The following is a 12358-nucleotide window of genomic DNA, read 5'->3' as shown; positions in this document are numbered from 1 at the left end:
CTTTTACCTTTTTCACCAAAATGAAATTGAAACTGAGTGGCCGTCATTTTGAAGCAGTTCCTATAATCCAAAACAAGTACTCAACGGCATTTCTACAGTACTTTTAAAATCTAGAAAAAAAGTTGGGATTACTGAATATATGTATATTTTTTATTAGAATATATTGAAATTATAAGTACAGAATGGTACTTGCAAAAGAGCTACTTTGAATTGTTCATTTGATAGTTTTAGTTGGTAAGATTGAGATCATTTTCTTCCCTAATTAGTACTGTTTAGTTACAGGGGTCTTGGTTAAGAGTGGATTAAAGTAAAAGTATTATATAAAAACAATAACCATTATTAAGTTGTGCAAGACCAAAATTTCATTGTCACTTCTAACTTTGGTATCATTCATATATTGAGCGATGAGGTATCACTTATTATAGCGTGAGTAAGTGGTACACTTCCATGCTATAAAGCACGAGTTGAAATTTGTAGTCTGTAGTATCAGTGTTGGATTAGAAGCATCCCAGGCATAATAAAAAATATCTGAAAACCAAAATCGTCAAGTGTTTTATTCCTGAAGAGTTCTAAGCATTCTGCATGGTAATATACTGTTATTAGGCTTCCTCATCACACAGTACAGAGTATGCAGATTCTCATTTTAGTTTTCATCTATTGTAAGATTTAGGTAGTCTGAAAATTTGTTATATAAAAGGTTTCTTCTGAAAAGTTTTAGCCAAAATATGACAAAACCAAAATTTTGTGAAATATATTTAGATTTTTGATGGAGCTGACTTTGATCTAAATTGTTATATTTCAAAAAGGAACTTTTTCTATTGGGCTGTAGTGGATCTTCCTCTTTTAAACCACCAATCATTACATAGTGAAAACTTCAGTGTGAAATGTCTTCATATGGATTATAGGACTTTTTTATTTTTTGGAAATGATTGCTTACATGATACTGTGACATTCAAATATTTCTCCATGCTGAGTTGAACAATTACATTTCAGAATGCTGAATTCCAGAATGTATTCTTTGGCCAATGAGTTCACCAGATCTTTCAATTGTATTTTTTTAGGAAATTTTTAAAAAGCGCCAGTGCTCCCACATCATCCTCATTGTCAGCATTAATGAACTAAAAACTAGGATTTAAGAAGAGATTGAAGCAATCTTTGCTGAGATGTCCCAGAAAATTTGCATTAACAAATGCATAAATCTTTACTCACCAAAGGTCTCGCATCTGTAGTGTCTTATCTCTAGGAAATTAAATTTTGTAAATTGAATGATGGATTGCTATTTTTAATTCTCAAATAGTCATGTAAATATGAAAACAAAAATAGGTACTTTTCCGTGCTTATTTAAATCATCCATTCTCATGAAGCAACCAGAATTGATTATCGCACAGCTTTTATCAATACATTCTTGAATTAATGTACTTAATACATAATTTAAAAAAAAAATAATTATGCTTTCATTAATTTTTTTTTATATTATCAAATAAACATTGTACTCCTTAAAATCTGTATTATAGATTTTTGTTTTCACTGAAACATAATTATAGCCAAGTTTTTTTTTAATATTGTATAGTTTATTAAACAAAAGTCTCTTGTTGTATAATAATGCCAAGGTGTATGGTTTTTTTATTGTTATTCTTGAATACTTGTTTGCTTGATTCTTTGTTTGCTTATAAAGAATTAACAAACTTTTATTTAAATAAGCTGCTTTTGTATGTTCTACATCAAGCATTTAGGTCAATTATCTGCATTTATTAATTTTTTTATGCTCAATAAAAGGTGTATTGACGTAATAATTGAAATAATTCATTACATTTCTTTTGTATGAAACATCTTCAATTAGTACTGGCTTTCTACTGTCAAATTACATAAACAGTCATTATTCAATTAAATTAAAAAACACAGATATTATTTTTAGAAAACAAAGCCATCATATTAAATCTATCATCATGCTTCATTCATCTGTAATAAAAAATTCTAATTGTTAATGTGTTACCACTAAGTTTAAAATTGTAATAATTTTAATAATTAATGATGCAACAGTAATGATATCATGTAGGTTTCTTCTGCCTCTTAAATATCCTTGAAAATATTCTTTTTCTTACTGCATCATACTTAGCAATCAATAAATACACGATCCATAATTTCCAGAAAAATATATTACAAACTGCAAATAACGTTGTGTGATACGTAAACAACTGCTTAATACCAAAACTCTATCTATGATTTATCAATAGACTTCTCCAGAGTAAGTCAACTACTATTTGTCTTAAACATCCCTCCAATAATCTTGTAAAGTATACTGTGAAGCAGCAAAACAAATAAAATCCCCAATCTCTGGAAAATTTCTATACTAATCATATACAACTTGTACATCCTTTAAATTGAAAAATATGTAACCTTAGGGAATTTATTATTTGGCAACGTAAGTACTTACTTATTCCAAATATGGATGTCTTTATACAAAGTTCAACTCTAATAAAATAAACAGGAATTACTTTTGAAATAAAGAAATTTTTAATAAAACTGAACTTGAATAATTTCAGTGTTGTCTTAATAATGAAGAATCTAAATCTTAACAGCATATAGAAAAATAGTTAATACCATTTCTCTGAACAGTGTAACGATAGCAAGCTAAGATTACATTTTGATTTAATAATTATAGTTTTTTGTACTCCAGTGTTTGATGGTTTTTCGGTCAGAATTCTTTCGGACAAAACTGACTGACATGAATTTTAGACAGTAATTAGGGAATAGCTCAAGGAACAAAAGTTATATAGTGCCGAAGTGTGCTTTAACCCTGGGGGTGGATGCCACCCCTTCTTGGGAATGGAAATGATTAATTATTTAAATTAATTAAATTCAAAATAACCGCAGAAATTGATGGAGGAATAGATTCTAAGTAAAATATGTTCTATAAAAATTTTTTGTAGTCAATACTTTCTGAGTTATTTGTGATTGAAAATATTGATTTTTCATCCAACATTGAAGGATTTTCACAAATAACTCAAAAACCTTACGTTTTATCAAAAAAATTATTATTAGCAAAAATGAACCTTATAAAATAATGAAGAGACTGGTTTTTTTCTTCTGTTGATACAATATGAACTGAGTTATGTCTCACTGAACGTAAGTTTTTGTTCACCGAAAACTGAAATCAAACCTTCCAACGTTAAATAACAGAAAATTTTTTTGAGGAAAATTGATAGGATACTTTTTCAAAGCACTCTTGAAAAGACTTTTAAAATTAGCTTTGGTGAAAGTCATTAGCATGAAAACTAACGGAGTTACGATGAAAATAAAATAGTTGTTTTGTTTTTTCGAGAAAAAAAATCAGCAATGAAACAAATGAATTTTCTACAATTGGAATTGAACATAATCCTTTTACAATTTACTTTATTTAAGTACTAGCAGTATGTTCTAGAAGTTTGACTGGTTTGGAATTATCAGATTTGAAAAAAAAGGTTGATTCATATTTGATAAATGTTTTGAAATTTCTTAAAATTTTTCTTTTTTTCACAATAATTCAAAAACTAAAGAAAATACGAAAAAATACTACAGTACAAAAATATAGTCTATTTTTACTGAAATATTTTTTTTTATTTCTATAGAATAAAAATTAGGATGGTTAGAAGTTTGCATTTCAGTGCAAGGACCACCTTCCTCAAGCCTTTAAGCTCAAAAACTTCTAAAACAAAGGACTCAAGGAATCTGAACTTTACCTTGCCTTGCCTTGCCTTGTCGCCCTTGAAATTCCCTGCAAAATGGTTTTTTGGGCAATTGGATAGCTCAAAAATTAAGGAAGTTATTGTTGAAAAACCAATTGTATTTTTTCAGTGAAATTTTTGGAGCATGTAAATTTTTATATTCTCAACAGTTTCAGAGCATTTATGAATATATGTGAACACATTAAACTGTACATATTTATGTATAAGTATATCCTCATACATGTAATGTGTGTGTATACAAACACTCGCATGCACGTGCGTGCACACATACATATTTATATACAGATGAAAGTATAGGTAGGAGAAGAAAAGTAATGGAGCACACAATAGGTGAACACCTGCTGGTGGATGAGAACTTTGTGTGCTTAGATGTACGAGTATAGGTATATTGCACATATATATATATGTGAATGTACATTTCTTATATGATGTAGTCAGTCTATTTCCAAACCCAGGTGTGGTTCGGGAACAAATATATTCGTCCAACTGACTGGGGATGAATAATGAAGGCTCTTTACTTCCAATTAAAATGCAAAAAATGCCTGCATCAGAAGAATTGCTTCAAATGATAATTTGCAATTGCAAAAAAGGATGCGGCGTTACTTGTGGCTGCAGAAAAGTTGGACTTTTTTGTAAACCTACCTATGGTACATGCTCTGATGACATTTCTCAAAATTGTCCTTCAATTACTGACCAAGAGGATGAGGTCGGCAGTGATGACAGTTCTAGTGATGATCTATAGTTACAATAATAAAACGTGCTATTATAATGTACATAAAATTTTTATTTCTCTCCTTTAGTCATTTTATAACTTTAGTTTTTAATTTTAAGTAAACATGAATGTTAATTTTAATCACGAGGCTGGTTTGTAAGGTTTGGGATGTTGCAATAAATTATAAATTAGATTAACTGTAAAACATTTATAATTCATTATAAATGCACCATTAAAATATTTTAAGCTGTTGAAAACTAAGTCTTTTTTCACCATTAGGGTGGATTCTAAGGGTTACAACGTTGTAATACATCATAAATTATGGTTTCAGAATAAGGAACAATGTTTATTCTTCACATTTAAATGATTTTGAGCTGCAAAACACTTCTATATTTTTAACAATTTTTTTCATAAGGGGTGGTTTCTAAGGGTTGAAAAATAGTAAAACATCATAAATTATATTCCAGAACATAAAAGAATGTAAAAAATAAATATGTATTCATAAATAAATATGAATGTAAATATGTATTCTTCATATTTAAAAATGGTTTTGATCTATGAAACATTTAAAGCTATGATTTTTGAATTTTTTTTAACAAGATAGTTTTCATCCCCAAAAAACAAAAAGCACACATCAGGAATATATAACTTTTAAAGCAGAGGTTAGAAAGGCTTAATTATAAATTTTCATAAAAATCTATGTTGTCCGAAAGAATTCTGAGGTAACAATCGATTTTTATTGTCAAACACTGGACTATTAATTACTGGGAGCGAAGATTAAATTTTGATTTAGTTATTATCAAGTTTCTTTAACTACTGGGAACAAGTTGGGCTATACTTATACATTTTTTTGTTACTTCTACATTTACATGAAAATGAAAATAACGCTTCCAAAAACAATATTCATTGCAGTACTCTAATGGTGACTCACTCCATTTCATACACCTGAATTTTTTCTTCCTAGAGATTTATTAAAGACAACTTTAATGTTCAAAGTAAAAAATTTAGATTTCATATTCCTTAAAAAATTTCTAGCTAGCTATAAAAATTGCAAACAGAATCCGCCAAAACAAAGGTATCATCTGCAAATATCATTAAAATAACAAAATATCCTCTATCAACTGTGCCAATTTCCAACCTCTTCCACCTTAAAACAATTTGTTAAATCTTTTATAGATTGTACAAAGAGCTAGCGACAGTTTACATCAGTTTATCTCAGTTTACATTTGTTTGTATAGTCTGTTTTAATAAAAAAAACTTACAAACAATCATAATTTCCCTGCTAGACCCGTTTAAAATAATTCATACCAGAGCTTAACCTAATTAATTGAATTAAAAAATACCCTTTAAATCTACAAAGATTCTGGAAAAACTTTTTTACCTTTGCCATATTTGAAGAAATAACAGAATTTAACGTGAATATCCTTTACAGTTATTAAACCCAGCTCGCTTATTGGGAAACAAACTTGCTTCCTCAACTTATGTCATTAATCTGTTGCTGATCAATACGTTTGTTATACCATCTTATTTGCAGTCAGCCTATAATAGTTGATGTATACTGTTGTAAATTATTTTGTAAATGTTGCATTTAGTAATTTCTACAAGCTTTTTGTACAAGTTTTTTATTCCTCTACATTCCTTTGCTGTTGTTTTATCTTTTGTACCAATGGACCAATCAGTTAATTATTATCAACAGACTACACTTATTTGAATTATACTTTTATTCTTTAATAAATCAATATTTTCTGCACCCTCCATCAAAATCTTTGAAATTATTGTGTAAAGTATTAGTATCGGGATTTTAAATATACATTTTATTTGACTGATCTTAACATAAATCTAAAGGGTTCTTTATCACTATCATTCCAACAAAAATATTTTTTATTGTTGGGAGAATGCTTATTAATTATATCACTTTTATGAAACTAAAACTTTTTCATGACTTTCAGCAACACATGTTTTCAGTCAGGATCTCCTGGTAATTTTGATAACTGATCCCGATGAATAGTTAGGGAACTCATGGGTTTTAAGACAATGATTTAATGATTGAGTCCATCATCCTTGCAAAACCTCTACTACTTTTATATTAAATTAAATCTTAGGTCACATGATCAAAACATAAATACTTTTCAAGAATTTGTAAACAAACATGTGATATTCATTTCTCTTTTTTATTTAAATGAATGATCTGCAGAAAAAGTTCGTCAAAACAAAAAAAAATACCAGTGTTTAAAAATAATAAAAAAATATAATTTTAAAAAACACTGGCAAACTGATAAACATTAATTCTCTTTTATATGCAAGCATAGATCTAAGAAATCAGAAGGTAAATTTGTTTCTTTTTGTTTTTAATTTAGCTTAATGACATAAAATTTACAAATTTCAGTTCTTGTTAACAGTAGGGTAAATTCCTAATTTGATAAGTAGACCATTCTTTCTCACCACTCACTTTCTTCCTTATTTCTGAACTCTTCTTTACCATTATCAGTTCTGCGACTGCAGGTTTGACCTTGCTAGATTCTCCATGCTGAGTATGTTGGGATCTAACAGTCAATGCTATCTTGATATCCGGTAAAGAGGCATTTTCAGTGAACAGATTTGAGGGGGGCAATATTTCCTACCCATGATAATATACCATAAGCACCAATCAAGCAAAGCCAAATCTCCTAATACCCGAAAAACTTTACAATAAATAATTTTTTAATCCAGATTATGTTTTTAATCATTTTTTTCCTTATTACTTAAAAATCACTAATAAAATTTGATATTTGAATGCAAACCAACTTGATGCTATCAATAATTACATAAAATTGTAGTCTACGAAGCGGTTATCATTTGTATATGAATAAGTTACTAATGATTTACAATTTATTCAATTTAACAACAGCTAAAATAAAAATTTGATACTTAAAAGCTGATAAGCATGGAATCTTATATTTCAAAATTATATTAACCTTATATTTTAAACTCTTTATGTGTCTCTACTCATTAGAGTAAGATTTTCAACTGCAGGGCATTAGTCAATGAAAAATAATCAAATTAAGTCTGTAGAAATTATTTTACCATCATTTCCAGGAACACCGGGTGGATCCCACTGGGGTACATTTTTCAGTATTGCTTCAACAGCTTGTCCAGCTGCGATACGAGTCTCCCATGTTGGACTACGTAAATATGTTGTTAAACGAGATAAAAGGTTATGTAACTCGTGAGGATGTAAACGCTGTACCTCTCCAAGTTGTGTTGCAGCAGCACGACGTGTGACTGGAGATGAGCCTGTCTCAAGCAGTACAAACAGTCGATCCAATCTACAATAATAGACAATTATAGAATAATTAATAGTAAAACACATAAAAAAATTTTACAATATTCTATAGTAGGTGTGGACAATGAAAATTGGCTGACTGATAATGTTTGAAATAAGAGGTCCTCAAATATACCGAAGAAAAAAACAATTTATGGTAACAAAATGAGAACAGTGGAAAAAAATTAAAAATTTACTACAGGTTTGAAATACTTATTTACTTAATTTTTCTACATAATTACCATTTTGTTCCAAACTCTTTTGATATTGTGAAACAAGCTTTTGCAAACCCATCGCACAAAATTCTGCCCCCTGGGATTATAGCCTCTATTGCACCAAGATTTTCAACTCTTCACTTTCCTTGAATCATTGAGATGCAAGCCAGTTCTTGAGGTGTTCGAAGAGATGATAGTCACTGGGTAGGACTTTTTTTATCAAACTCCTACTCAAACTTTTGGACTGATTCTGTTGTGCATGCTGCTGTGTATGGAAGTGTTTTATTGTGAAGAAGAATTCCTGATCTCAACATTTCCTGTCATTGGTTTAAATGGTACGATGCAGTTTAGAAAGTGTTTCACACAGACTTCTGATGTGATGGACGTTCCAAATTCCATGAAATCAATCAAAAGCACATTCTTAATATAATTGCCATGATTTCCTTTGACAATGGGTTTGTTTGAATTTTTTTGGTTTAGGTGAACTGGATTGATGCAACTGCATGAGTTATTGTTTTGTTTCAGCATTAACATATGAAATCTATATTTTGTCACCAGTGATAATATGGAAAAAATTTGTCTCCCTTGTAATTAAAGTGTTCGAGAAAAGCACAAGCAGATGTCATTCTATAATCTGTAAGCACCTGTCAACATTTTCAGCCCTTGTCAACATGCACACAATTTATGATAGAGGTCAGTCACAATTCTCAACAATGTTGGCTTTTTAACTTCAGGGAATTCTAGACAAAAACTGCTAATTGTAAAGTGACAATTTTCTCTCACTTTTGCATTCACATGTTCAATGAGATCGTCAGTCCAGTCACTAGGCCTGCTACTTCTCTGTTTTTCATGAACATTTAAAAGGCTTGCCTTAAACTCATGATAAAATTGCCCCACTTTTCCTTCACTCATTGCAGTAGTCCCATATGTTTCACACAACTGACAGTGAATTTCAGCAGCATTATGTCCTCTTGCATATAGAAATCTAATCACTGAATGAACTTCACAATTGGCAGGAATTGTTATTACTGCACTCATTTTAACACACTGTCTCACAAAGGCAAACAACAATGAACTGACAGCAATGTGGCAGTTACATGCTCAACAGACCACTTAAACCTACTGTGCATGCCCGAACCAATCAGTGTGGCAAGTTGCTATTTATAACTCATCGTCCCTTAGTTTACAACAGTGTCTAGTATTTAGCTAACAAAGACTGGTGAACTTGGTTGTACATTAAGATTAGAATGTATAATGCAATTAATTAAGAATAAAATCTATTTGCAAAGAACAGAGAGAAACTGGATATTTTATACAAAGTTAAATGAAAGTGTATTGCTAAAAATTAAAATGGTGTTGACACTTGTTATGAAAAAGAAACCATGTTACATGCAGCAATCTATTACTACACACTTAAAAATATATCAGTTTAATTTCAGAAGCAAATAATTTTGGTAATATATTAATTAATACAATAATTCCAACTTAATAGAAATTGGGTATGTTTTAAGCAATTAACTAATTTTGTGATGAGATACCCTGCATTTTTCAGTATTTTCTAATAACAATATTTTTTCGCACCGATTTAAAATCTGTAATTGGTTTTCAGCAAGGCACAGTAGTTACACTGTTATGTCTTCATCTTGAACAGTTAGATTCACCAACTGACTGTCACTATCATTTGAATTTTAGTACTACTCTAGTACCATAGATTTTATTGTGTTGAAGCACCTCTTTTTTTATAAAAATAAAATTAGCAATAAGAGAAATTATATTTTGAAATCAGATATTTATTAAAATTACTAATATCATAAATATTATCCAGATGAAGCATCAGAGTTTAAAAGGGTCCTGAAAGATTGAAATATACTAGTTGTCCTTAATAATCCCATTTCTTTTTCCTTATCTGTGATTTCTTCTTCTCTTCCTCTACTATCAGTTCTGAGGTGCAAGTACAATTCTACTATGAGTAGATTCTTCAAACTTAGGACGGAGGGCTAGCTGACTGATGGCCTGAGAAGCCACTTTAGGGATGAGGTGGATATTCCCGGCAGACTGACTGGAGACTCTTGTTTGGTGGCTGTAAAATTCTAATGACTAAAGTGCCATTTGTCAGGTCTCCAGTTTACATATCTGGGGTCTAAAGATGAAAGTCTGAAGAACACGACAAACTAAAGAACTAAACATATTCACTGTTAATGGTTACTTCATCTTAACCCTTTTTGTACTTATTTTCCAATTTGAAACTCATTCTGAATAGATCTGTGTAAATAAAAGCAGTAAAGAATTATTTGCAAACTTAGTCATGCATGATCCTGAAAAAAATAATATATGCCATTGCAAGACTTGTGAATAAAGCAGTAAGGAACATAAAAGGAGAAAGAGTCGATAAGTCATAGTTAAGAAATTTACAGCTTGGGGAAAATATAAATGAGAGCACAGATTTTCTCACAATTAAGTAATTAAATTCTTAGTTTTAGCTGTGTGACTGACAATGGGTAGATATTGCCATGGTAAAAAAAAGGTAAGCGTTGTATACCATTTTGAAAAATCAAATCATCTAAAATAAAAATAACCTTTCCCAAGAACTATTATTTCATTCTTCCTCTTATAATAGATATTTTACTTACTTAAAAAAGAGCATGCACATATGATTTAAAATAGATTACATTTTTAAAACTAAGCATCTTATTTGTTAATTGTAATATTTAAGAATTTCCTTTTTTTATGCACTGTATTATTTATTTATCAGACTTTGTTTATTTATTACATAGTAAATTTGTATTTTTATCTTTCTATTTAATAAAAAAAAAAATAATGATAATGATAATTAAATACTTAAGCATGCATGCTTATTACAACAACAAGGAAACAGGAAAATGAAACAAATAAATAAAATAAACTATATAAAATCTAAAAAGAAAAAAATTGTAAGTAAAAAAAGAAATACCATGACTAATTTTGACTAAAGAATTACTACTTAAACACAAACATATAGTCTATAAAGATATGATGTTAAGATAAAAAATATTGTGTGATAAATATTTATGAAGTTTAAATAATTCTACAGTTCAAATATAATGTAACAGCAATTTATAAATATTGTTTTAATTACCTTATTAAAACAAAATTTTTTTGTAGAACATTCAGTATACAATCAAAGAATATATATACAATAAAAGCACTACTTTTTGATTCATTAAACACTGCATAATAAAATGTTGAAGTATGGTTCAACACTTAAAAAGACAATTAAATTAAATAAACAAATTATTTAAAACATTAACTGTATAGAGTACACTCACACATTCATTCATGGATGTTTAATACAATGAAAAAAAATTTGTTTGAATAAGATTTTAATTTTCTTTTTTTGTCAAAGATGAATAATTTAAAATTTAACAACTCCTTAAACAGTACCACCAAAACAGCAAACTAATATAATTTCATTAAAAAAAATAAAAAAGTAATTACATTCTTTATTAAAGAATAATAAAGTAAAATAATTACTTTATTATAATTTAAATTTTCGAAGGTGTTTTTTTTATCAATACTGGACCCCACAAAAAAAAAACCAATTCAATAAAATAATTATCTTTCAATTATATTTCAGAAGCTAGCCGCCTATAAAAGCAGAATATTTACAGTAAAAAAAAAATACTTGATTATTGGAAAATTCCATATTTTTGTTAAATTATGCTTCATATCATCAAAAAGAGTAAAAAAAATATGCTGCAATTTATGGATTGATCTACCCATCAGTGCTCAACTTCCACATTAGTAACCATGTGGATTGATTACAAGGGGAGAATTACTTCTGGTACGCACCTAAACCAATCAAAAACTTTGTGCAATCCTTGAACAGAAATGGTGTCTCCAGTCAAGCCTAGCAGGCCAAAAAGTGGCTGTTCCTCCTTTAACTTGAATAAGGAGAGATTAACTTGGTAACTATGATCCTGCATAATTTATTCTGGAAGGACAAACTAGCTTACAGGAATACTGACTCATGCATATACATTAGCATTTAAAATTTTATTGTCTTATTTTAACAATTTAAAGTCAGTAAGTAGTTAAACAAAAGACTTAGAATTTTATTTATACATATAGTAATTCTACTAAATCAAAGAACAATATACTATAATACACTTTTAAAAAGACAATATAAATATCTGTTATTTCTTTTGCAAGCACAAGCATATCTGTTGAATTCAGAGTAGACTGATTTGTTTGGGAGAGTGTTTGCTGAAATCGAAATCTACCTTTGTCATGCCTCCCTAAACTATAAAAAATTTTTAAAATAATAAGGAAATCAGTGCCAACATAGATTGTCAAACATTACATTACTTGGCATTTCTTAAATATTTTTTTGTGATGCTGGCTGAAATTCAGAGGCAAATGATTGTTC

At 29.1% G+C, this 12358-nt stretch overlaps 1 pseudogene; it reads right to left on the bottom strand.

Annotated features, from left to right (window-relative positions):
- LOC142318016 (TATA-binding protein-associated factor 172-like) overlaps positions 1–12358 on the bottom strand; it is a 132605-nt pseudogene that overhangs the window by 60373 nt on the left and 59874 nt on the right.

Source organism: Lycorma delicatula, chromosome 1 (assembly GCF_047948215.1).
Source record: "Lycorma delicatula isolate Av1 chromosome 1, ASM4794821v1, whole genome shotgun sequence".
Lineage (NCBI taxonomy): Eukaryota > Metazoa > Arthropoda > Insecta > Hemiptera > Fulgoridae > Lycorma > Lycorma delicatula.
This window is presented reverse-complemented; position numbering and strand designations above follow the sequence as displayed.